The sequence below is a fragment of the Bos taurus genome, chromosome 1 (assembly GCF_002263795.3).
Source record: "Bos taurus isolate L1 Dominette 01449 registration number 42190680 breed Hereford chromosome 1, ARS-UCD2.0, whole genome shotgun sequence".
Taxonomy (NCBI): domain Eukaryota; kingdom Metazoa; phylum Chordata; class Mammalia; order Artiodactyla; family Bovidae; genus Bos; species Bos taurus.
In genome coordinates, this window is record NC_037328.1 from 158268149 (window position 1) to 158294137 (window position 25989).

At 41.9% G+C, this 25989-nt stretch overlaps 1 pseudogene; it reads right to left on the bottom strand.

Annotated features, from left to right (window-relative positions):
- Window positions 1-3496: 3496 nt before the first annotated feature.
- Window positions 3497-24921, bottom strand: LOC787484 (60S ribosomal protein L10a pseudogene; annotated as a pseudogene).
- Between the last annotated feature and the right edge of the window lie 1068 nt (window positions 24922-25989).

Consider the following 25989-nt stretch of genomic DNA (forward strand, 5'->3'; position numbering starts at 1 on the left):
TACAAAATAAGTGTGGACTCTGTTATGGCCTGAATTATATCTCATCCTCCACCAATTCATATTTTGAAGTCTATCCTAATACCTCAAAATGTGACTGTACTTGGAGATAGCTTTTTAAAAAATGAGGATACTGGAGTAAGGCCCTAATTCAATATGACCAGTGCCTTTATAAGAGAAGATTAAGATACAGATGTACATAGCAGGAGAACACCATGTGAACATGAAAACAGCTATTTGGAAACCAGGAAGAGAGGTCTCAGGGTTAGCCAATCCTGCTAACATCTTGATCTTGGACTTCTAGCCTCTAGAACTATGAGAGGATAAATTTTTGTTGTTTAAGCCATCCAGTCTGTTTTGTTATTTAGTCTTAGCAAATTAATACAGGCCCTCATTGATACAGAAATAACCTGAGTCTAAGGTCACACACTAAGGGAGTAGCCAGATTATTGCAGTACTCCATTTAATCAATGGTATGTTTAAAATTTTTAAGATTCATAAAATTTTAAAATTATGCATATTTTCTCAGAAAAAGACATAATACATATAGCCAACAGTCCTGTGTATGGAACGGGAATGACACTGCTACACTCACATCCTGGGCAGCCACTGGGTCTAGGATTTTCCCAATCTATGTCTTACACTCATGGTCTGCCTCTGAATGCCTTACATTCAGCCTTTTAAAATTATTTCTTAGGGTTGGAAAAAAATTATTTCTTGGGGGCATTTCCTGGTGGTCCAGTGGTTAGGATTCCATGCTTTCACTGCCAAGAGGGCAGGTTCAATTCCTGGTCAGGGAACTAAGATCCCACAAGTCTCTGCTGTTGCTACTGCTGCTAAGTCGCTTCAGTTGTGTCCGACTCTGTGCGACCCCATAGACGGCAGCCCACCAGGCTCCCCCATCCCACAAGTCTCTAGGTATGGCCTAAATAAATAAAGTGACTTCTCTTGTCCTGGTGTTAAACTGAGTGAGCACTTCTCTTTGCAGAGGGCAAGTTTCTGATAAGATATCACTGTACTGTCTCAGGCATAGAGAATGAGCTAAACTTAGTGCCCGTTCTTTCAAGAATGTAAGAGACCTGACTCCTCCCAGACTCAAACGGCTTTCTCAGCTTAGGTGCCTCATTTACTTCTCACTATGAATTCTCTATCAAATATGCACTGGCTGTGCTGCACAGCTTGCAGGATCTTAGTTGCTCAGCCAGGAACTGAACCCTCAGCCACGGCAGTCAGAGCGCCAAATCCTAACCACTGGATTGCCAGGGAATTCCCAAGGAGTTAATGATTTTTAACAGGACGGTTATAACAGGACAGCAGGGACTGTACTTACATTCAATTTTGGGTTAAAAAAAAATTATTTCTTGGGGGACATTCAATTTTGTACCAGACAAACAAAATTTAATTTCAATAAGAGCTGGGGTGAAATTAGCTGTTAAACAGCCCTTCATTTGCAGACAATCAAACAATCAAATAAACCCCAGCATCATACCTCTCTTTTCAAAAAATGTTTCCATTTACAACATCTAATTGAACTCTACCACAACCAATGAGAAATATTAGTCAACTGGAGCACATACACTTAACAGCTAGGAGACCAGGTTCAGAGGTGCTATGATTTGCACAGGACTATTTAGCTATTAAACTGTGAAGCTGGGACTGGGACCTAGACTCTAATTTCATAGCCTTCTCTTTTCATCCAGTCTTGAAGAACTGCTTTGTTTCAATTCTCTGAAAAGACACATAATTCGATTCGATTTGGCTCCTGACCTTAGACTAGGTTCTATCCATCTTGATCTATTTACTCACTTTAAGAGTTACTGACCAATGACTCATTTCCATTAAATTTTTATCTTGTTTAAAAAAAAAAAACAAAGTTACTGGCAATCAATTCTCTAATAGGTGCATAAGAACTAGTACTAAAGACATCTGCATGAAAGATTTTCCCCCTCAACCCACCATATGACTTTTAGAAACTCAACTTCATAATATAGGTTTTTCTTTTGCAGTGAGTTCTCTCCCTAAACCACAAATCCAATCAACCATAAAATCTAAAGTACATCTGACCCTTTGTGAACACCTGTACCATTGGAATTAATGAAATAAAAACTCCTCCAAAGTGTATAAACCCACCATGATGCTGGGATTGGAAGGGTGGGAAGATAACATAAGTGATAGATAAAGAGACTAATAAATACAATCATTTTTTAAAGATGTTCTAAAACTTACATGGTCCCGTTTCTTACCAATGATGCCATAAGAAAACACAGACTGGCTTAAATTTTGCCTGTCTTCTTGCTGGTCTACTTAGCAGATAACTACAGTGAATGCCTACAAAGTTGATGGCAAAATTTTGGTACTTTTTAAAAATTACATCATCATTATTTCAACATTTGGACACTTTTAATCTATAATGTTCCTGTCCTCCTTTCCCCCAACCCTTTTGCTTACTTGTGATACTGACTCTGAAAAGACTAGTTGTCTTAATGAATGCCCTACATTCTAGTTTTGTGTCATTAATTTATACCCTTCAGTTCACTTCAGTCGCTCAGTTGTGTCCGACTCTTTGCGATCCCATGAACCGCAGCACGCCAGGCCTCCCTGTCCATCACCAACTCCTGGAGTTTACCCAAACCCATGTATGTCCATTGAGTCGATGATGAAATCCAACCATCTCATCCTCTGTCGTCCCCTTCTCCTCCTGCCCTCAATCTTTCTCAGCATCAGGGTCTTTTCCGATAAGTCAGCTCTTAGCATCAGGTGGCCAAAGGATTGGAGTTTCAGCTTCAGCATCAGTCCTTCCAATGAACACCCAGGACTGATCTCCTTTAGGAGGGACTGGCTGGATCTCCTTGCAGTCCAAGGGACTCTCAAGAATCTTTTCTAACACCACAGTTCAAAAGCATCAATTCTTCTGTGCTCAGCTTTCTTTATAGTCCAACTCTCACACCCATACATGACTACTGGAAAAACCATAGCCTTGACTAGACGGATCTTTGTTGACACAGTAACCTTATGCCCTGTTTTTCCTGCAAAAGGGAAGTTAGGTCTAGGGGTTAGAACAGATTTAAGTTACAAATATATTTGGGGGAGGGGACTTTCTTAGTGGTCCAGTGGTTAGGAATCTGCCTGCCAATGCAGGGGAAATGGGTTCAGCCCCTGCTCAAGGAAGATTCCACATGTTGTGTGGCCTTTAAGCCTGGCGCCACAACTACTGAGCCTGGCACCTGAGCTGGCACCACAACTACTGAGCCTGTGAGCCGAAACTACTGAAGTTGGCATACCTAGAGCCCATAATCCACAACAAGAGAAGCCACCCAATGAGAAGTCCACTTACTGTAACAAAGAGTTCACCGCAACCGTAGCCCGGTTTACCGAAACTAGAGAAAAGCCAGATGAGTGACAAAGACAGTGCAGCCAAAAATAAATAAAAATTTAAAAAATATATACATATTTTTTTTTCTTTTTAGCAAGAATACAGGTGATATATATATATTTTTTTTGATGGTTTAGTATAGTTTATTAAGCTGTGCCTTAGTACAGATGCTGGGGCTTGCCCATGGTGCTCTTAATGTACAAGGCCCTGATGTTCTGCCAATTTTTCTTGAGCAATGACACCAGGAAGTTGACAGCTAAGTGGATGTTGTACACAAGCTCATCATCTGTCATCTTCACATGGCCAACAGCCACTGCCAGACACAGCACCTTCTTCATCTGGAACTTGATCGTGGACTTCACTTCATCAACTTTGGCCACCATGTTCCCATTGTGGGTCAGCAAGGAAGGGAACTTGCCAGCCTTGTTCAGGCCTGGGCCCAGGATTCGGGGGATCTGCTTGATCAGAGACTCTGAAGCCAAAAAGGCATCATATTTCTTGGCCAGCTTCTTGACCAGTTTCTTATTCTTGTTGAGTTTTTTCAGCGCCTCGATGTCCACGTGGGGGATATCCACAGCCTTGGCCTCATCACAATGCTGCTGGTCCCCCAAGACACACACGGAGAACTTGGGGCGGGGAGTGGACTTAAGCCTGACGGTGCCCGAGAAGCGTTTGTCCTTCTGAGGGTCATAGTTCTTCAGGCTGATCTGAAGCTCCACCGTCTCCAAAAACTTTCTGCGCTTGCGCTGGTTCCCGTGCAGGACTTCCCGCACCGCCTCATAAAGGGTGTTGCGGGAGACTTTGCTGCTCATAGTTCCTTACGCCGCGATAACTGGAAAAGAGCTACAGGTGATATTTTATGCTGCATACCACATCACATAGGAGGCATCTAATGGCAGGCTGTCCAGATGGTACTAAATCTGATGGCAATCAGATCTCTCTTCTTGAAAGTCATCTACATACCCTAAGTCTCCATTCACATACAATTAATGTAACGTTTCTTGAATATTACACATTTTACATATAACAACATAATGAAATAACCAATTTTTAAAAAATAGGCATTGCTGAGCTTTTCTGGTGGTCCACTGGCTAAAACTCCACACTCCCAACGAAGGAGGCCTGGGTCTGATCCCTGATCAAGGAACAAGATCCTACGTGCCACAACTAAGACCCAGCGCAGCCAAATAAATATTAAAAGGAAAAAAAAAGGCACTGCCAATACTGTAGACTCTGTGAGCTCTATTTCACTCTTCTAACTCATCAAATCTGACTTTCATTCCTTCTACTCCAAAGAAAAACTGCTTTTATCAAGGTCACCTACAAACTCCACATGGACGGAAATTTCTGTCCTTTTTTTTTTTTAATTTTCAAAATAGTTTTATTTATTTATTTACGGCTGTGCTGGGTCTTCATTGCAACTACCTACTGATGCTTTCAAATTGTGGTGCTGGAGAAGTCTCTTGAGAGTCCCTTGGACTGTAAGGTGATCAAACCAGTCAATCCTAAAGGAAATCACCCTGAACATGCATTGAAAGACTGATGCTGAAGCTTCAATACTTTGGCCACCTGATGTGAACAGCTGACTCATTGAAAAAGACCCTGGTGCTGGGAAAGACTGAAGGCAAAAGGAGAACAGAGTGGCCGAGGATGAGATGGTTAGAATAACTGACTCAACAAACACAAATTTGAGCAAGCTCCAGGAGCTAGCGAAGGACAGGGAAGCCTGGTCTGCTGCAGTCCATGGAGTCACAAAGAATAGGACACGGCTTAGTGACTGTACACACACACACATCAAAATCTTCACTTTGGTATCCGAAACTAACAATTTCTAACTCCCCCCATGTCGTCAATAGCAAGAGTATTTACAAGTTACTTAATCCAAACCCTAAGTTAAAAAACAAAATCATCCTTGATTCCTTCTCTTCTCACATCTCTTTGATCAAATCTACTGACAAATCCTGAATGTATCTTGAATGTATTTACATCTCTCTCACCCCTTCCCTGGTAGTTCAGCTGGTAAAAAATCTGCCTGCAATGCAGAAGACCCCGATTGACCCCGGTTCAGCTCCAGGGTTGGGAAGATACCCTGGAGAGGAGACAGGCTACCTACTCTAGTATTCATGGGCTTCCCTGGTGACTCAAACAGTAAAGAATCCACCTGCAATGCAGGAGATGGGTTCGATCCTTGGGTTGGGAAGATCCTCTGGAGGAGGGCATGGCAACCCACCCCAGGATTCTTGTTTGGAGAAACCCCATGGACAGAGGAGGCTGTGGGGCTGCAGTCCGTGGGGTCACAAAGAGTTGGACACAACTGAGTGACTAAGCACAGCACCCCTTCCCAAAGTCATCTCTTGCCTGGCAACTACAACAACTCACCCCCAACCCACCACCACAAAACAAAACCAGACTGTACCACTGCTCCCATGTAAAATCTTCACATAAAGCCCTGTCTATATCTTCATCTCATCTCATTCAATTTTTCACCCTCAGTCATCAAATACTCCTGTCACAATGGCTCTCAGTATTTGGAAACTATCAAGCTGTTTCTGGACTCAGTCCTCACATTTCCTGTTTTCTTTCAGCCCACAACTCTCTTCCCTAGCTCTTAGAATTGCTAGGTCCTTCCCCTGTCACCACAAAGTAAGCGACTCCATTTTTGTCAGAACACCTGTTTTATTTCCTTCATTACACTATTTACAATCTGTATCTGTTCTCCTCCATAAGCTGTGTAAGTTCTACAAAAACTTTTGTTGTATTTCCAGCATTTATGCTATATACAAGTATTTGCTGAATGAATCACTGTTTAAATACCTACTCAATACTTACTGAACACCTACACTGTCCCAGATATATGGTCTAGCCATAACAGATGCTTAACACGTGTTTGCCAGCAAGTATAAGGTAAGGGAAGAAAGGTACAGCAAAGGAATCTTCCTTGGGACTAGAGGGGAGCAGATCTTCTAAAAGCAGATTTTAAAACGATTTCTTCCTAGAAATCCAGAACCCATAAGTTTCCTCCAGAATGGGTATGAACACTGAATGGAAGCGCTCCGATGTAAGGACACACACACATGCGCGCAGAAAAGAAAAATAACTTAAAAGAAAAAAGACTTCAGGACACAAATGACTCAGAAAAAGACATTTTCAACAGCCGCATCCAGTAACCTTGTCAGAATTCATTGTATTTGACTTTCTACTTTGCCACTGACGATCACTTTGCCCTCTTGAAACTCTACCCGTGGTTCCGAGGGCACCACCCTCTGCCCTTCTCTTACCTTTCTAGCCACTCCTCCTCGGGTTTCATAACACCAACCCTTCAGCGTCAGTGTATCTACCTTTAGTCCTCTTCTCAGCAGAAGCAGCCTCCTTTCCCAATGGTCTCCCTTAGCTTCAAGGTCCACTTTTACACCAAGTACCAAGTCTCCAGTGTCACAATCTGTCAAGTGTACTTTCAAATGCCTAACTGGCTAGCTCCACCTCACTTTCTGTATCCTTAAACCAGTTACTTTCCCTAGCTTCCCTGGTTCAGAATTCATGCCATTACCATTCACCTGGTCTTAGAGTCACTCATGAACTTTCTATTCCTCTAAGATGACAGCTGTACCAAAGATTCTGTCCTTAACTAAACTCTATCCAGGCTCCTCTGAGCCCTTTTTCGAGGAGGCTCAACCATGGCCTATAAAGATGTGAATAAAAAACACTAATAGTTTCTAACAGCTCAAGGTCACATTGCTAGATGACCCCAGCCACACTTAAAAGTGCCTGCCTGGGAAAATCTCAAGGCTGCTGAATGAATTTACTGTTTTAGCTAGCATCTGAAAATAGGGTTCCTGTTTCCCAGGCTCGGTGGGAGGGTAGGAGACTACTTTCAATAAGTACCAACAGCAAGCCCGGCTGGTTTCATGTGAACCACCTCCTCTTCCTTGCAGTTTGTAATTTTTCATTTTCCTGACCGTACGGAGTTCTCTCTCACTCCGACCCTTGTTCCTTCATCCTTTCTTTTTCTTTTAAAGTTAACTTTGTACAAATCAACGTTGAAATCAGTTCATAATTTTCCCTATTGCAATAGTATATTACTTTTTAAAATCTGTCCTTACCACTTTAACTAGTGTCCAGCTTTGTTTATCTGTGACACCTGTTACCATAAATTGGTTCCCACTGACAACCATCAAGGACCCTGTTTTAGTCACAACTCATCACCTCTCACTTCCAGATCATTAAATCTTTGAGATTAAGAATCTATAGCACAGCACACAGCACATGAATACTCTCAAATATTAAATTCAACATTTAAAAATTTTAGTTTTACAATAAATTCAACAAAATAAAAATACCAAACCCAAAATCTGGAAAAGGAATATACACATTTGTATAGAAAATGAGAAAAGATGAATGTAGATAAGCAGAACCCAAGAATCATTTAATTATTAAAACTGACTTGCATTTTGTTGTGTCAGCTACCTGTCAGCCAAAATAAAGCAATTATGAGTGAGCACTTACATAATTCTTATTATCCATGACTGTGCCCTTTGAAGCACAGAAGTTTAAAATTTTCACTAAGTCTAATTTATCTTTTTTTTTGGTTGGGGGGGAGTGAGGGGTAGCTTGTGCTTTCAGTGTCATATCTAAGAAAATGCTGTTAATCCAAAGTCATAAAGATTTACTCCTATGCTTTCTTAAAAGTTTTATAGATTTAGCTCTTTACATTTAAGTCTTTGATCCACTAAGTTAATTTTTATGTGTAAGGCAGGAGTCCAACTTCATTCTTCTGCATATGCATACCTATTCTTTTTAGGCATTATATATAGCAATAGCATGTTAGGGTAATCCTGTGATTCACACAAGTCCTTTCTAACGAATTTAGCACTAACATGCCTTCAAAGTTTTTGTGACAGAACTAATCTACTAAACTAACAAATTATTGCTATATATAAGTTCCTTTCATGTGTCATGCTACTTATTTCCATGTCCTGCTAGGACACCTCTGTCAGGCACCAAGGCAGGCAAGGAGCATGATGCTCCTGCTGAAAATTACATATCTGTGTCCTCACTGCTTGATGTGAATGAAGCACTCTTTTCAAGTCCAGTCCAGAATGTTTTCCAAAGCTTCTAACCATAGTGGAATGTTTTTATCTATTAGATCTCGACTATAAATCAAGATATCCCTTTTGAAAGCTCTTTCAAAATGCCAAAGTCATCTCTAACCTCTACAGAGGGTTATACCCTCTACAGAGGATATGTTCCCAGGGATAATTCAAATTTGATCGGTAATGAGTTAGTAATAATTTGCTTAGCTTTTAAGTCTAAGCTCATATAAAACCCCCATTTTAGAGGTGAGAAAATTGAGGCACAACTTGCAGAAGGCCTCAGATAGTAAGTGGGAGACGCTAATCCAGATCTTTCTGACTAAAGTCAAAGCTCTATTACATATATTCTACTTTAACAGCATACTAGCCACCGGGAACTCCTTTGTTATTTCTTGGAAGAAATGTCAATGTTCCTTCTTGGATTCTACCACCCTAACCATTGCCTGTCTAAATCCGTCAATGAGATGTGATCCAGTTCTTGCCAAGATAGGGAATACAAATGTCAGAAGATACCAAGACAGATACGAACAGAAGTAGAAAATTGTAGGGACTAGCAAGTAGTTAGGTAGTCACCTGAAGGCTATCTGCCACTTTAAAGGAAAAACAAAAACAACCATTTGAATTAATCCTCCCAGTTCTGGTGTAGGGCTTGAAATCTATTTTAAAAATTCAACATTATGTGAATGGGCAGACCATCTCCAAGGGTTTGTTTTAGAAATACTTAGGCTGAGAGAAGGGAGCTGTGCTGGATGGACCACCAGCAGGCACACTGGGAACAGACTATCTGATTTCTGGTTTGCTATTTAACAAGTGTGCAGCCTTGGGTGTCACTTAGTTCAGTTCTGTTCAGTTGCTCAGTCGTGTCCGACTCTTTGCGATCCCATGAATGGCAGCACATCAGGCCTCCCTGTCCATCACCAACTCCCGGAGTTCACTCAAACTCATGTCCGTTGAGTCGGTGATGCCATCCAGCCATCTCATCCTGTCGTCCCCTTCTCCTCCTGCCCCCAATCCCTCCCAGCATCTGAGCCTTTTCCAATGAGTCAACTCTTCGCATGAGGTGGCCAAAGTATTGGAGTTTCAGCTTTAGCATCAGTCCTTCCAATGAACACCCAAGACTGATTTCCTTTAGAATGGACTGCTTGGATCTCCTTGCAGTCCAAGGGACTCTCAAGAGTCTTCTCCAACACCACAGTTCAAAAGCATCAATTCTTCGGCTCTCAGCTTTCTTCACAGTCCAACTCTCACATCCATACATGACCACTGGAAAAACCATAGCCTTGACTAGATGGACCTTTGTTGGCAAAGTAATGTCTCTGCTTCTGAATATGCTATCTAGGTTGGTCATAACTTTCCTTCCAAGGAGTAAACATCTTTTAATTTCACGGCTGCAGTCACCATCTGCAGTGATTTTGGAGCCCCCCAAAAATAAAGTCTGACACTGTTTCCCCGTCTATTTGCCATGAAGTGATGGGACCAGATGCCATGATCTTAGTTTTCTGAATGTTGAGCTTTAAGCCAACTTTTTTTTTTTTTTTTTTAAGCCAACTTTTCACTCTCTTCTTTCACTTTCATCAAGAGGCTTTTTAGTTCCTCTTCACTGTCTGCCATAAGGGTGGTGTCATCTGCATATCTGAGGTTATTGCTATTTCTCCCGGCAATCTTGATTCCAGCTTGTGCTTCTTCCAGCCCAGCGTTTCTCATGATGTACTCTGCATATAAGTTAAATAAGCAGGGTGACAATATACAGCCTTGACGTACTCCTTTTCCTATTTAGAACCAGTCTGTTATCTGGATCTCAATTTTCCTACCCTTACCCTCTCTACATCAGAGTTACAGTTAAGGTCCTATGAGGATACACACGAAAAGTGCTTTGTGAAAAATAAAATGCTCTTCTGGCAAAGTAAGACTGGGTTTGGTAATAGTTTTTCAAACTTCTGGAATTTCTCTCAGAGCTCTATGACCAAGCAATACTGCAAACAAGAAAACAGTACTGAAACAGTCCGACAGAATGAGGCTCTCAGGGGGTTATTTGCAAGCCTGTCAGAACTGCTAATCACCAAGACAATGGGAGAGACTTCTCTATGGACAATTGGATTAGTCCATAATGGAGCCATAATAAGGCTGCTCATATTCTGGCACATCCTCACAGGACTGGGCTGAAGAATGATCACTCCAGGAAACAAAGCTGAATCTATAAACCAGGAGGTCTGGTTAAAAGATCATGTGGGGAAAACTATCTTTTGTACACACAACTAATATATTCAAAGCTCGAGACCTAAGAGAAGCATGGCACTCTGAGGTATCGAATCAACCAGATAGTTGATAGTCCCAGTTCTCTAGTCCTAATTCTCTCCTAGCATTTACTAGTCCTTTTAGCCCTTGAATCTATATATATATAGATATATATAAATGCAATGCTTAGACCTAGGAATGGGGAAGTAAGGGGTGGCGAGAGATACAGGTGAGGTCTACGATAGCTACAGGCTTCCTTTGGTGGCTCAGAGGTAAAAAATCCGCCTGCCTATGCAGGAGACATGGGATCGATCCCTGGGTCAGGATGATCCCCTAGAGAAGGAAATGGCAATCCAGTCCAGTATTTTTGCCTGGGAAATTCCATGGACAGAAGGAGCCTGGTGGGCTATAGTCCATGGGATTGCAGAGTCAGACACAACTTAGCAACTAAACAACAGGATAGCTGTAGTCCGATTTCTCCAGAAGAAAAGCTCCAAATATCCCTTGTAGACTTTGCAGAATCTAGAGGCTCTTACCTTCCTAGGGACACCCCGCTGCCACTACCACGAGGTGCTATAAGGAACTATAATGAATTACTTAAAAGTAGGAAAATCAAAGCGCTCACCTTACATCAATGCCAAAACACTCACTGAATAACTCCCAAGTACTCATACTGCTCAAGGAATCAAGGGGGAAAAAATCCAAATGGTTAAATCTCTAAACTGACTCATATAAACAAGTGATTTATTATTCACTTAATAAAATGCATGTGCCAGGCACTCTGCTAAAGTTTCTGCCTTCAGGAAGCTTTATAATCTAATTTAGTTTCACACCATCAGGAACCAAAAAGGACTTTCCTGGCAGTCCAGTGATTAAGACTCCATAGTTCTTCTGCAAGGAGCTCAGGATCAGAGAACTAAGATCCCACACGCCAAGGAGCAGGGCCCAAAAAAATTAAAAAAAAAAAAAAAAAAAAGAATCTAAGTGTGCAATGACATCACAGGGTGGAAGTGAGAACTATTTTTACTGTGTGGTGAGCTCTGAAGTAGTCTTTGAAGGCTAGATGGTTATTATTTCTGAAGGCAATTGTGGGGGAGGGAGAGCAGTCCAAAGCAAAGAGATCAGAAAACCCAAGGCTGGTTTGAGGAACAAGACCAGTTGGGTTAGAGAGGTATAAACACAAAGGCCCACAAGCAGAATGTCTCTGAGACACAACAGTGAACTGCTGGTCCCTGTCCTGCAGCACTGCACCCCTGCATCCCGTCTTCCGACAAGGAGGGTTCTGCATTACCTGTGGGAGGATTACACAAATCCCTCTGTTCAGGTCTTCATTTCAACCTTTGGTTAACAGGAGAAAGAGCTTTTCCAACAGCCATTCTGACAAGTTAAAAGTAGGATTTCTCTAACCTGTATAAATTAATCCAAAAAGGAGCTGGCTTTGGAATGTGATCTTCTGAGACCCTATGTACAAAGAGCCTGAGACAATGTTGGGAAGAGCCAGACTAAAAGGCCACACAAAAGGAATCCTCTCTGTCCTCATTAGAGGACTACAGACAGACACTCAGTGTTGCCCCTCAAACCCTGTCAACTCCTTCCAATATATAGTAAGATAGAGCATTGATTTGGGAGTCAGGTGAACTGCTTCCCATCCCACTCCTGTGAATCTCTGCTTCTCATTTTAATAATAAACTTTATAGCCCCATATGACTGATGAGGTAATGTGAAAGTGTCTAGGCCCTAAATGCTGAATCAGTGGTATTTCCTTTTTTGTTCCAGATCCTACTCTGAAAATCTTCAATTCCCTATGAGGGCAATTTCCTGGAAGTTAAGAGTCAAAAAGAACAATTCTATTTCCTTGCTCTCCACTAATAGATGATTTTTCCTCTTCCTTTCTCCTAACACTGTAGCTCCTTTCTCTTCATCTTTACCTTCTATTCCATCTTCATTCCTTCCAAAGCTAGACTGTAAGAACCAATGAGCCAGATTTTTTAAAAAGGGCTGGTTCTCTAACATTTACCTCACTGCAAAATAAGCAATTCTAATCATGTCTCTTTACAATTATTGTTTCTTTGGAAGATTTAAAGGCTGATGACTTTCAAATCCACATCTGCAGTCATACCTAACACTCAAGGTGTTCCTTCTACCCATGTTCCATAAGCACCTCAAATGCTTTAAAAAAAATTTTTTTAAGTCAGCATTGTCTCCATAAACCTGCTCTTCATTCATTCTTTATACACTTCATTGACCACAACTCCTTATTTGGATTTCTGAAATCAAAAGAGCACTGAAATTAAGAATGTTTTTAGTATATATAACCTCAAAATACATTTAAGCAACAAAATCTGAATAAAACTAACATGAGGGGACTTCCCTGGTGGTCCAGTGGCTACGACTCCAAGCTCCCACTCCAGGGGGCAGGGTCGATCCCTGGTCAGAGAACTAGATCCCACATGCTGCAACTAAGACCTAGCACAGCCAAATAAATAAATATTAAAAACAAAAACTAACATGAGACTACTTCAGTTCAGTTCAGTCGCTCAGTCATGTCCGACTCTTTGCGACCCCATGAATTGCAGCACGTCAGGCCTCCCTGTCCATCACCAACTTCCGGAGTTCACCCAGACTCACGTCCATCGAGTCAGTGATGCCATCCAGCCATCTCATCCTCTGTCGTCCCCTTCTCCTCCTGCCCCTAATCCCTCCCAGCATCAGAGTCTTTTCCAATGAGTCAACTCTTCGCATGAGGTGGCCAAAGTATTGGAGTTTCAGCTTCAGCATCATTCCTTCCAAAGAAATCCCAGGGCTGATCTCCTTCAGAATGGACTGGTTGGATCTCCTTGCAGTCCAAGGGGCTCTCAAGAGTCTTCTCCAACACCACAGTTCAAAAGCATCAATTCTTCGGTGCTCAGCCTTCTTCAGAGTCCAACTCTCACATCCATACATGACCACTGGGAAAACCATAGCCTTGACTAGATGGACCTTTGTTGGCAAAGTAATGTCTCTGCTTTTTAATATGCTATCTAGGTTACTCATAACTTTCCTTCCAAGGAGTAAGCGTCTTTTAATTTCATGGCTGCAGTCACCATCTGCAGTGATTTTGGAGCCCAAAAAAATAAAGTCTGACACTGTTTCCACTGTTTCCCCATCTATTTCCCATGAAGTGATGGGACCAGATGCCATGATCTTTGTTTTCTGAATGTTGAGCTTTAAGCCAACTTTTTCACTCTCCTCTTTCACTTTCATCAAGAGGCTTTTGAGTTCCTCTTCATTTTCTGCCATAAGGGTGGTGTCATCTGCATATCTGAGGTTATTGATATTTCTCCCGGCAATCTTGATTCCAGCTTGTGTTTCTTCCAGTCCAGCATTTCTCATGATGTACTCTGCATATAAGTTAAATAAGCAGGGTGACAATATACAGCCTTGATGTACTCCTTTTCCTATTTGGAACCAGTCTGTTGTTCCATGTCCAGTTCTAACTGTTGCTTCCTGACCTGCATACAGATTTCTCAAGAGGCAAGTCAGGTGGTCTGGTATTCCTGTCTCTCTCAGAATTTCCCACAGTTTATTGTGATCCACACAGTCAAAGGCTTTGGCATAGTCAATAAAGCAGAAATAGATGTTTTTCTGGAACTCTCTTGCTTTTTCCATGATCCAGTGGATGTTGGAAATTTGATCTCTGGTTCCTCTGCCTTTTCTAAACCAGCTTGAGCATCAGGAAGTTCACGGTTCACATATTGCTGAAGCCTGGCTTGGAGAATTTTGAGCATTACTTTACTAGCGTGTGAGATGAGTGCAATTGTGCGGTAGTTTGAGCATTCTTTGGCACTGCCTTTCTTACAGCCCTTATTAATCTCACTCAGTGTTCAAATGCTTTGCCAGAAAATATTAATCATATTTGACTATACAGGGCTCTATCCCAGACCCTGCTGAAGGTGTTATCCACTCAAAAGGGTGAAACCGGTTAATGAGAGAGGGGAAGAACTTAGACTTTACAATGGTATGTGGCCCTCCAAAGCTCAACCTTTATCAATAATGTTTTATTCCCTAGTATTTAATTTTTCTTGCTGGATTTTCTTGAGTATTCCATGAGCAGCAGTGACACTGACTTCATGAAAGGCTGACAAAAAAAAAGTATAGAAGGCCTGTACTACAAAGCTTTGGCAAACAGATGGCCACGACTGGGGGACTTTCTCTTCACTGATGGCTGAATTCTGAAGTCATATGACAAGAGTGGTCTGAGCAAGGAGCATGCCTGTTATGTGGATGTTATTTATGTTTGATCCCCAGTGCTTTTGTATGTGACATGGGTTTTGGTAATTAAAACTTTACATTTTATTATTTAATTCTACAAATTAAAATTTGTTCCAATTAATTACACCAAGTGCTAAAAATAAACAATGTTAACTATCCGAATGACTATCTAGCAGCTTGTTATTTTCTCATATCAAGCAAAAGTTAAAAAGTTTACTTACAATAATTTCAAGAAACTGACTTTTTCTATTGTTTCACTTTTGCTGCAAAATGAACAGCTTTATATAATTTTTAAAGTTTTGATTAGTTTGTTTCTGTATTTATAAATACTAATTTGCATATGCAATTTGATATACTTTATATAAGTAATTAAATCAAAGTTACCCAGCAAATACAGCTATAAAATTTAGCTAAATGTAAATTGTCTTAATTTAATCTAAACATCTTGTTCAGTCATTCTGAACCTTGCATTGAACATAAAGTAAGTTTTATGTTTACTCTTTTTATGTATAAAGCAGAGACATACTTATTGTACATAAAAAACCATACAGTGTATCTGTGTTTTAAAATTTTCTGGGAGGGACGCATTAGGGAAAAAAGATGCCTAAGAAGCCTTCTTAGGAAGGTGACAATAAATGGAAAGGTTGAGAAAACACTGATAAAAACAATTAAGGATCTGTACCAGTCAGTATCTTCTCAGCTTTTCAAGACAAATCTTGTGAGTCACCCTTGACAACTCCTTTTCCCTTATCCTTATATCCAATCACTAAGAAAAGTGGCTTTATTTCCTAATTATTTCCGGACTCTGTCTCTTTTTCCTACTGCCATTATCCTAACTCTGATCTTCATGATCTCTTGCCTAGACTTTACAAGAGTCTCATTAATCTGCTTCTTTCTCTTTATTTCAAACTTCTTGAAACAGTTTGTCTCTCACCTCTCATCTTAGTTCACTCCAATTTGCTTCCATGCTGTCAAACTGTTTTTGTAAAAGACACTGATGGAATGCATGATGCTGAATTCAATCTCAGTCCTTCTTTTGCTGGTCCTCTTGGCAGCACTTAATTCTGACAGCCATCTCCTTCTTCCTAAAACCCTCTTTTCAGATGCCCCTGGTGATCCAGTAGTTAAGAATCCAACTGCCAATGCAGGGGACACAGGTTTGATCCTTGTTCCTGTAAGATTTCACATGCCGCGGAGCAACTAAGCCGGTACACCATACTTCTGGTCCACTCTCTAGAGTCCGTGCTCCGAGAGAAGCCATGGCAATGAGAAGCCTTCACGCTGCAACTTGAGAGTAGCCCCCACGCTCTGCCAACTACAGAAAGCCCACTGGCAGCAATGAAGACCCAGTGCACCCAAAAATAAACAAAATTTTATAATAAATAAAAAAGTACTCTTTTCCATTGGTTTATGAGACATCACTCATTAACTTTCTTCAAATTAAGGCTGCTGATCCATTTCTTCCTGCATATTAAAGGTTCTCTTGTCAGCCCATCTCCCATGATACATTTTTCATAGGTACTATCAGTGATTCCAGCAGTTTCAGCCACCACATAATAAACAGATGATCAAACCTCTATCTCCAACCCCAAGCTCCACTCTTGAGCTCCAGATTTTTCTATCCAGTTGTTTTTGGGACATCTTCCCTTGGAGGTCACAGAGATTGCTCGAAATGTCCAGATTTAAACTCAACTCAGTTAACAGCAACACTATCCACTCTGCTGCTCAAGGCAAGAGGCCCAGGAGTCATGCTTAATTCTATTCCTGTCCCCCAACCACTTTTAGCCTCCCAATGAAACCAATAACCAAGCCTGGTAATTCAAAGTTTCTACTGTGATCAGAAGATGACTGCTTCTTGTCAGGAAAGCTATGACAAACCTAAACAGTGTGTTGAAAAGCAGATACAAAAAAACAAAAAAAAAACAAACAAAAAAAAAGAAAAGCAGATACATTACTTTGCGGACAAAGGTGTGTATACTCAAGGCTACTCCAGTGGTCCAGAGGTGGACCATAAAGAAGGTGGAGTGCTGAAGAATTGATGCATTTGAACTGTGGTGCTGGAGAAGATTCCTGAGAGTCCCTTGGACAGGAAGGAGAGCAAACCAGTCAATACTAAGGGAAATCAACCCTGAGCACTTGTTGGAAGGACTGATGCTGAAGCAGAAACTCCAGTATTTTGGTCTTCTGATGCTAACAGCTGACTCACTGGAGAAGTCCCTGATGCTAGGAAAGATTGAGGGCAGAAGAGGGTGTCAGAGGATGAGATGGCTGGATGGATTCACCGATGCAATGGACATGAACTTGGGCAAACTCAGGGAGATGGTAAGGGACAGAGAGGCCTGGTGTGCTGCAGTCGATGAGGATGCAGAGTCAGATACAACTGAGTGACTGAACAACAATATTCTCTACTGTAACTCTCTCTCAATCTCTATGAACATCTCTTGCTAGGACTACCATACTACTTAAGAACTAACTACTGGGACTTCCCTGGTGGTCCAGTGGTTAGGAATCTGCTTGCCAGTGCAGGGAACTCGGGTTCCATCCTGGGTCCAGGAGGATCCCACATGCCGAGGAGCAACTAGGCCCATGAGGCACAACTGCTGAGCCTGCACTCTGGAGCCCGCAAGCAGCAACTGCTGAGCCTGTGCACCCAGAACTGGTGCTCTGCAGCTGGAGGGGCCACCACAATAGGAAGCCTGACCACAACTAGAGGAAGACCTCGCTCAGCAGTGAGGACCCAGCACAGCCAAAAATAAATTAAAAAGAAAACAAAACAAAAAAAAAACCCCACCAACTACTTGAAGAATCTCCTGATTAGAATCTTCTAGCAGTCTTAATTTATTCTCCCCAGAGCTTCCAAGTAATATAAATAAATAAATTTGATCATGTCACTTCTGAGATTAAAACCTTTCAATGGCATTTCACTGTCATCAGGGTTAGGTCTAAATATCATTCCCCGAAATGCTACCAACCACCAAGCCTAGCGATCTTTCTCTTGTGAAATCATTTCCACCCTGCTGCTGACAAATCACATCCATAGGTCAGGTCTCATTAGCTTAATGGCTTTCCCTGACTCCCCTAGGCTGGGGTGGATTGCTCATTCAAAATATTTATTCCATAATGGTCTCCAAAGTATGAGATACAAAATCAACTGGGACATAGGAAGAAAAGCATACATGTATATTTTTACTAATATACGTATATAATATGTACTTATACATTAGTAGGGCTTACCTTTATTATATATTAGCCTATTAATACTGGCAATTTTTACCTGTTATTATATATTAGCCTATTAATACTGGCAACTTTTATCTGCGGGTGAAGAAGTTCATTCACATTTTATCATACTGCATCACACTGTGGTTTGCATCTCGTTAAGTGGATTTATAGGATAGCTAGTTTTAACTAAATTAACATTTACAAAATAAGCAGCTTAGAGTTCTGTCAAGAAACTGAATGGAAGAGAATGTTAATGATGCAGGGAAAAGGAACAAAGAAACAGCAGAGCTGATGTCTCTGGAAGTAAATGATCCTAAGTACCAGAATTTTACTTGCCATATCACAATAAAACAACACAAAATAACATAATGACCAGCTAATCAGATCTAAGGAAGCCAAAGACTTAAAATTATCTTAAAGATTATTTATTTATTTTTGGTCACACAGCATGTGGGATCTTAGTTCCCTAAGGGATTGAACCTGGGCCACTGCAGTGTAAGTGCCGAGTTCTCTCTAGTGGACCACTCAAAAATATTTTTTAAATACACAGAACCTGGTAAAATACATAGATTACTTGAGACAGTTTATAAAATATATAGAATATTAATGAAGGCAAAACTTATCAATAAGACAGGCAGTTTGGGGGCTATATTTGGCCTCAAATATTCTTCTATTTTTGTTAGCTTAATGGTTTTAGATTCTGTTTCTTAAAAACATTTATTTATTCATTTGTTTATTTATATTGAAGTAGATATCCTTAGATTTATCTGTTTATTTACTGGCTGCATCAGTGGCTTGCAGAATCTAAGTTCCCCAATCAGGGATCGAACTCATACCCCTTTCAGTGCAAGCTCAGAGTCCTAACCACTGGACCACCAGGGAGTTTCCAAGATGTTTTTAGATTTTAAAAATTAGCTTGCAACATCTAAAAATGTTTAATCCATTAAGAAATCATATGAAAATTCAGATTTCCAACTTCTGGGGAAAAGGATTGTGGAAAGGCCTGGGAAGTTATGCAATAAGGCAACATTAGACCTACATTCTGTAATGGCAACAACTGGCTGGAACTCATCAATCAGATCTCATGGGACTCTAGTTGCCTGTCAGTTTCCATTTGGTTAATTTTACTCAATTACCCATTAGAATTTAAACTCTAGGATTTCACTAGAAAAGTATACTTTTGTCTGTTTCATTCACTGCTATATTTCCAGGGCCTAGAACAGTAGCTGACACACAGTAGGCATTCAAGAAACATTTGCTGAAATTAATGATGAACAACTGTTGCCTGTCTCATCATGTTTCTGACAAGTGTTGATAGTATTTTTGCTTTCTGGGCTTCCCTGGTGGTCCAGTGGTTAAGAATCCACCTTGTAACACGAGGGACACTGGTTCGATCCCTGGTTTGGGAAGATCCTACATGCCATGGAGCAACTAAGCCCACGGACCACAACTAATAAAGCCCGCACACAAGGAGGAGTGGCCCCCACTCACCACAATTCGAGAAAAGCCTACATGCAGCAACAAAGACCCACCACAGCCAAAAATAAACATAAATAAATAAATCTTAAAAATATTTCTGCCTTCCCCTAAAAGACAAATTGATTACTCTTTTATATTTAACACAAGGCCCAACACATACTAAGTACTTTATTTGCTCACTGAGTGACTAATAGCAATTAGTTATCATTTACTGAGTACTCATGGTGTGCTGAACACCATGCTAAAATGCTTTACAAGCATTCGATCATTTAATCACCTTAACACTCCTATGAGGAAGATATTATTGTCATCCCTGTTTTACGAGATGAGGAAAAGAAAGCTCTGGAGATTAAACAACTGGTTAAAGTTCTAATGGAATTACAGAATGAAACATCTGTAACACAAGATAAAATATGAAAAGGACTGTATGAAAGGCAAGAACAAAGTGCTACAGAATTCACAAGAATAGTTCACTTCCAGTTTGAAAGGCATAAGGTACATATTTCGGAAAGGTCCCTGAGGGAGGTAGCCTTTAAACCAGATCTTGTAAAAGGGGCAAGATTTCCATAGGAAAAGACGGGCGGGGAAGAGATTGCCTTTGTCACTTTCTCTACCAGGAAAGCTGAAATACACACCTAGGAGGTAGTCTGAGTGGAAGGAAGGGTATGTGGATAAATATTAAATGGAGTCAGTAGGAAGGCCTTCAGTACCACACCCTATGGGTTATGATTTTATCCTGCAGACAATAAGGAGTCCATGAAGGTTCCTAAATTAAGGAGTAGGGTGACAAGATCTGATGGGTGTTTTAGCAATACTGCTGCAGCAGAAGTGGTTGTGGTATAGGAGGTTACAGAAGAGATTTGGAAAGTTCCTGAAATAATGACACCTTTACAACTTACAATATTTTCTAACATCTAGTATTGATACTTCACTGACACTTCATTAACAACATTAATAAACAGTATTATTATATTTTCACATCAAGGAGCCTGAGACTCAGCAAGTTTAAAGACCACAGAATTAACAGTCTTTTGGGGACTATGCTCTGAGAAAAACATACACAAAACAATTTAGGGACAACAGAAGACATCAGTAAGAGGATCATAGTATCCAACAACTGCCAATATAGGAAAGGAAGAAGAGTAAGGAACCAGTCTTACCAAGGGTAAGATTTCTCTTATGCCCTAGTGTCTGGACCAATGGTCTGACCATTAACAAAACATGCAGGAAAGGCACCCCACGCGGGAGTGAGTCTGAAGCTGGTGGGACACTTAGTTTAACACCTTCTCTGTTGCTGTTATGAACTATGGGGTGGGTGGGGAGGCAAGGCTGGAAGGAAACTAAGAAACGTTCTAGATTACTCCCTGACCTGCAGGGGTTATCAGAAAGGTTTTGTTACTTGCAGCAAACTAGAGGCAACCTTCAGTATCGAACAGGCCAATGGCAATGACAGTTCCAAAAACATCACGAAGAGATCAGATTCTTTCCATCTTGACCCTCACTCTTAGAACTGCCTGCTCTTTATTTATAAATTCTGCCTCATGAATTCCCAGCATTGCGAATGGCAATTTCAAGAGTCAGAAAAGGGCTCCTTTCTTTCCAGAGGCAGAACACAGTCCTTAACAGCCCATATTTTGGTTAGCACCAAACTGCCTGAGGAAGTGATTCTTCTATTTACTAGCTCTGACCTTGCATTATTTATTGAACCTCTTTGTGCTTCAGTTTTCTCAACTAGAATGTGAGAATCTGAGAAATAAATGAACTAGTATTACAGTACTTAGTGCCTAGCATATAGCAAGTTCCATAGAAGTACTGACTATTACTATAGCTTTCCCATTTCTTTTTTTTTTAAGTTCTCAAACTTTGGTGAGATACCTGGGTTAAAATACATAACTGGCAAAAATGAATACAATTTCGCAAATAAGAAAGGCTTTTTCAGAAATCCTCCAGGCTTCCCTTCACATGTAATCAGCCAAAATCTGTATCACCTGCCTATGCCTAAATCAATCACTGTCTAGAGAGATAGAATTATGATTGATTTAGAGTTTATATCAATCAAGACTAGTGGGCTATATCAATCACCCCAGGGCTGGGAAGGTGCTGCCAGATTCCTGGTTAGCAGGATGGTAGGAACCTGATAAAAACAATCAATGTCTGCCAAGACTTAGTCTTGAGAGTCTGTGGTCTCTGCTAAGGAGGGTTAAAACAAGTACCTTCCAGAGCGGCAAGCATCACCTCCACAAAATTCCTAATAGCAATGAAATAACTACAAAGGTCTGTTAAGGCTAGTGAAGTCTGGCACAGAAGAAACAGTATAGTATAGGCCAGAGCTTGAGGCGAGTATGCTGGTCAGGCAGTGAAGTACAACAGGGTCTGGACATGGAGGTGTGAGGCAGGCTGTATGAGTGTCCCCAGCCCTAGGGCTTAGATCACCAGCCTTGGCCTAAACACCACATCTTCTCAAAGCCTGTTTACTCATTTATAAATGAGGATAACCAAAACCACCTTCCCAGGTGGAGCAAGTGGTGAAGAACCTGCCTGCCAATGCAGGAGACATTAAGAGATGCAGGTTGGATCCCTGCGCCCGAAAGATACCCTGGAACAGGAGCATGGCGATCTACTCCAGTATTTGTGCCTGGAGAATCCCCATGGACAGAGAAGCCTGGCAGGGCCACAGTCCATAAGATCGCAAAGAGTCAGACATGAGTCAAGTGACTGAGCGTGCACACAAAACCATCTTGAATTTGATGTTAGGATTAAATGTAAGGATACATTTCACTCTGTGGTATAAGGATCAGAAAACAAAAACAACCAACCCACACATAACAAAACAATAACCCACAAAACCCACACAAAACATCACCACCAACAGCTGAGTATTCAGAAAGACAAAATGCAAGGTGGGATGGGGTGGGGGGAGGGGCCTGAAGTGGAGTTGCAGAGAAAAAGGGGAAGCTACCTGACTCTAGACTAAAAATCCCCTTCAGGACCCTGGTCAGGTTTTGCTGCTCTATTGAAGAACTTCCATTTCAAAGTGTACCAGAAAAGGACTAACGTGATTCTACTTAGAGGTTTCTCTGCAGCAAAATTGGTAAGAATCTCACCTCTGGGTTTGCTGTAACTAATGTGTTCTATTCTCTGAAGTGGTTTCCCAATCTGTAAAAATTGAGTAAATCATGGCCAAATTTACTTCATTGGGCTTAATAAACTAAATATTAGCTCCTTCCCTTTTGAGGCAGCAATGCTGCTGAAACTGAAGGCCAATACAAAATCTATAACATAAAAGTCCCAAAAGTTTTTCATTCATTCATGAAGTTGCAGTTATTTGTTACTGCAAATAACAGGCCTATCAGCCTTAATGGAGGATTCTGGAAACTAGAGTGCTTAAAAGAAAGGAACAGACACAGAAGGTGAAAAAGAATCTGTTTTGATATTTATAGAGCTCTTGTGCTTGTGTGCTCAGTCGTGTCCAACTCTTTGTGACCCCATGGACTGTAACCTACCAGGCTTCTCTGTCCATGGGATTTCCAGGTAAGAATACTGCAGTGGGTTGCCATTTCCTTCTCCAGATCTTCCTGACCCAGGGATTGAACCCAGGTCTCCTGTGCTTCCTGCACTGCAGGCAGATTCTTTACCCACTGGGGTAAGCCACTGGGGAAGCCCTACTAGTCTCTAGACAATGTGGTATCTCATTTAATTCTTAAACACCTGGGTAACACTGTCCCCTCCCTCTCTCTAGAGATAAGGAAAGGCAGGCTCAGAAAGGAAGGAAAATAACATTTATTGTGAACTGTGCTAGCTGTTTTCCATATGCATTACTGCATTTGACATTTAAGTGACTTCTCTGGATGAGAGCTAGGAAGTAGTAGGCAGGATTATAATACCAGATCTGATTCTAAACTCATTGTTGTTCAGCTCAAGGGAATAATTTGTTTCCTCAGGATCAGGGATCTTACAAAACTCAATCCTAGAATCTCATTTAGCTCCCCACCTCCAAAACACCCACAATAGTTGGGGTTAGCAATTCACCTTGGAGTTGTTCAGTTTCTTTCAGATTAAAGATTTCAAAGTGGGCCCACTAGCAAACAAAAACAAAACACCTTTACAACTCTTGCCTAGGATTAAAAGCTTTCTTTCCCTCTTTTCCAGCCCAACCACTAGAGGGCCAGGCCACAAAAAACAGCAGCTATAAACTAGAGCTCTGGAGCGATCCACCTGGTTTAAACCACTTACTGTGTGACCTTGCCTAAGCTACTTTACCTCCCTAAGCCTCAGTTTCCTTATCTGGGATAATAGCACTATCTCAATATTGTGCAAAGTAAATAAAACGTGACATGTAAAGCAATCAGAACAATGCCTGCATAACAGGAAGAGCTTGGCAAATTTAACAGCTTTTATTGCTGGAGAAGAAGTACCACTGATGGGTCTGTCCCTAAGTCCAAAGACTTCGCCATCGTAATCTCTCTGAGCACTGCCTTTGCTGATTGGAGTCCTTTTAGAAAGAGCAACAGGTCGCTCCTTTTCTGCTAATCAGGGCCAGGCCCAGAAACCTAAAGTCCCCGACCTATACATGACTACGAGGTATTGGCGTTGGTTTTCTACCACTACGAAGGCTGTCACTCTGAACTCAGCCGAACCACCCCATTTCCGCCTCGGCTCGGGAAGTTCTCCAGGCCTTCAGCGGCCCAGGCTGCTTTTGGCATGGCTGCCCCTGGTTACCAGGCCTAGAGCCGGATCGCCTGGCGTACCTTCGCCAGAGGCCTTTCTCTCTCAGACGTAGGCAGGATTTCCCTAAGTTCAGGGGAGTCAGTGAATCCAGTTAATAGGCGCGTCGGTCAGACACAAGCCTGGAGAGGGCTCCCTTAGCGTCGTCCGGGCCTGCCACCCGGAGCCCGGCCCCCAGTCCCGCCGCCTGGGGCCCGGCCCCCAAGCCCAGGCTCGGCACAGACCAGAAGGTCGGCCGCTTTCTAGCCTCCGGGAACGCGTGCGATCCGGCGCAGGGCCACCACGTGGGGGTTCCAGAAGTGACAAGGTATTCCCGGAACCAACCCCCAAAGACTGCTCCCCGCATGGGCCCTAACCTGGCCCCAAACTGGCCTGAGCGGCGCTCCCGACCTGGCTTCTCCCCTCAAATCTATTTGGAGGAGGTTTAGACATCCTCTACAGCCTGGAGACAGGCTCTCGCCAGACTCCAAGCCCCGAGACTGTCTCAGCCCGAATCCCCAACTGCCTGGTCTCCTTACTCACCCATCGCGGCTCCGCTCGCTTCTACTTGGCGGCGGCAGCTTCAGCGGCACCTTCAGCAGACAATATGGCGGATCTGCAGGACGGCAGCCCGGAATGGACAAACAACTTAACATTCAATCCCGGGAAGAAACGCGCTTTTGGCCCCAACCTCTAGTTCACACAGACGAGCTCGTTTAAAGAGACCGCAGCTGCTAAAGGCGGCGAACTGGGATGAGATATGAAAGGAGTGGGTGGAGGAAAACTGGGAGGGACACCTACTAAATAAAGTTAAGCTGCTTAAGATTTCTCAGCTTCTTCTACTATTTCCTGTTTGTAGTGAGTTCTCCTCCCCTAGAAACTTTTTCTTCCAAAAAGGCATTCCTTCCTTTTGTATTTTTTTTTCCCTTCCTTTTGTATTAATAGTTAAAACCACGCATAGACCCTGAACTGGATATGAATAAGGAGTTATCCGGCAAGGTAAAGTGACTTGCCCAAGGATATAGAGATAAGGAAATGAAGAAATCTAAAGTAAACCTGATTACAATCCTATTGGGAGGTAAGTAGAAAAATGACACTGGTGCCGGGCTTTATAGTTGACAGAGCGCTTCATTTATCCCTACTGCGAGATCTCTGCGGGCAGAGGTCGGTTCTGTATCCTTTATTACTGCTCTTCAGCACCTAGCACAGTATATGGGACAGTGTATGTGCTCCATAGTTAAGTAAAAGCTAAGTCGCTCAGTCGTGTCCGACTCTTTGTGACCCCGTGGACTGTAGCCCACCAGGCTTCTCCGTCCGTGGGATTCTCCAGGCAAGAATACTGGAGTGGGTTGCTATTTCCTTCTCCAGGCGATCTTCCTGACCCAGGGATGGAACCCAGGTCTCCTGCATTAGAGGCAGATGCTTTAACCTCTGAGCCACCAGGGAAGCCCATAAACGTTTATTAATGTGCTCCATAAATGTTTATTAAATGAATAAACAAATGAATGAACAGACCTGTGAGTTACAACAAGGAATATGATCTCCTTTTTTGGAGATGAGGAAATTGAGACTCTGAGGTTCAAGTGTCTTTTGCTGTTGTTGTTGGCTGCACCCTGTGGCGTGTGGGATCTTAGTTCC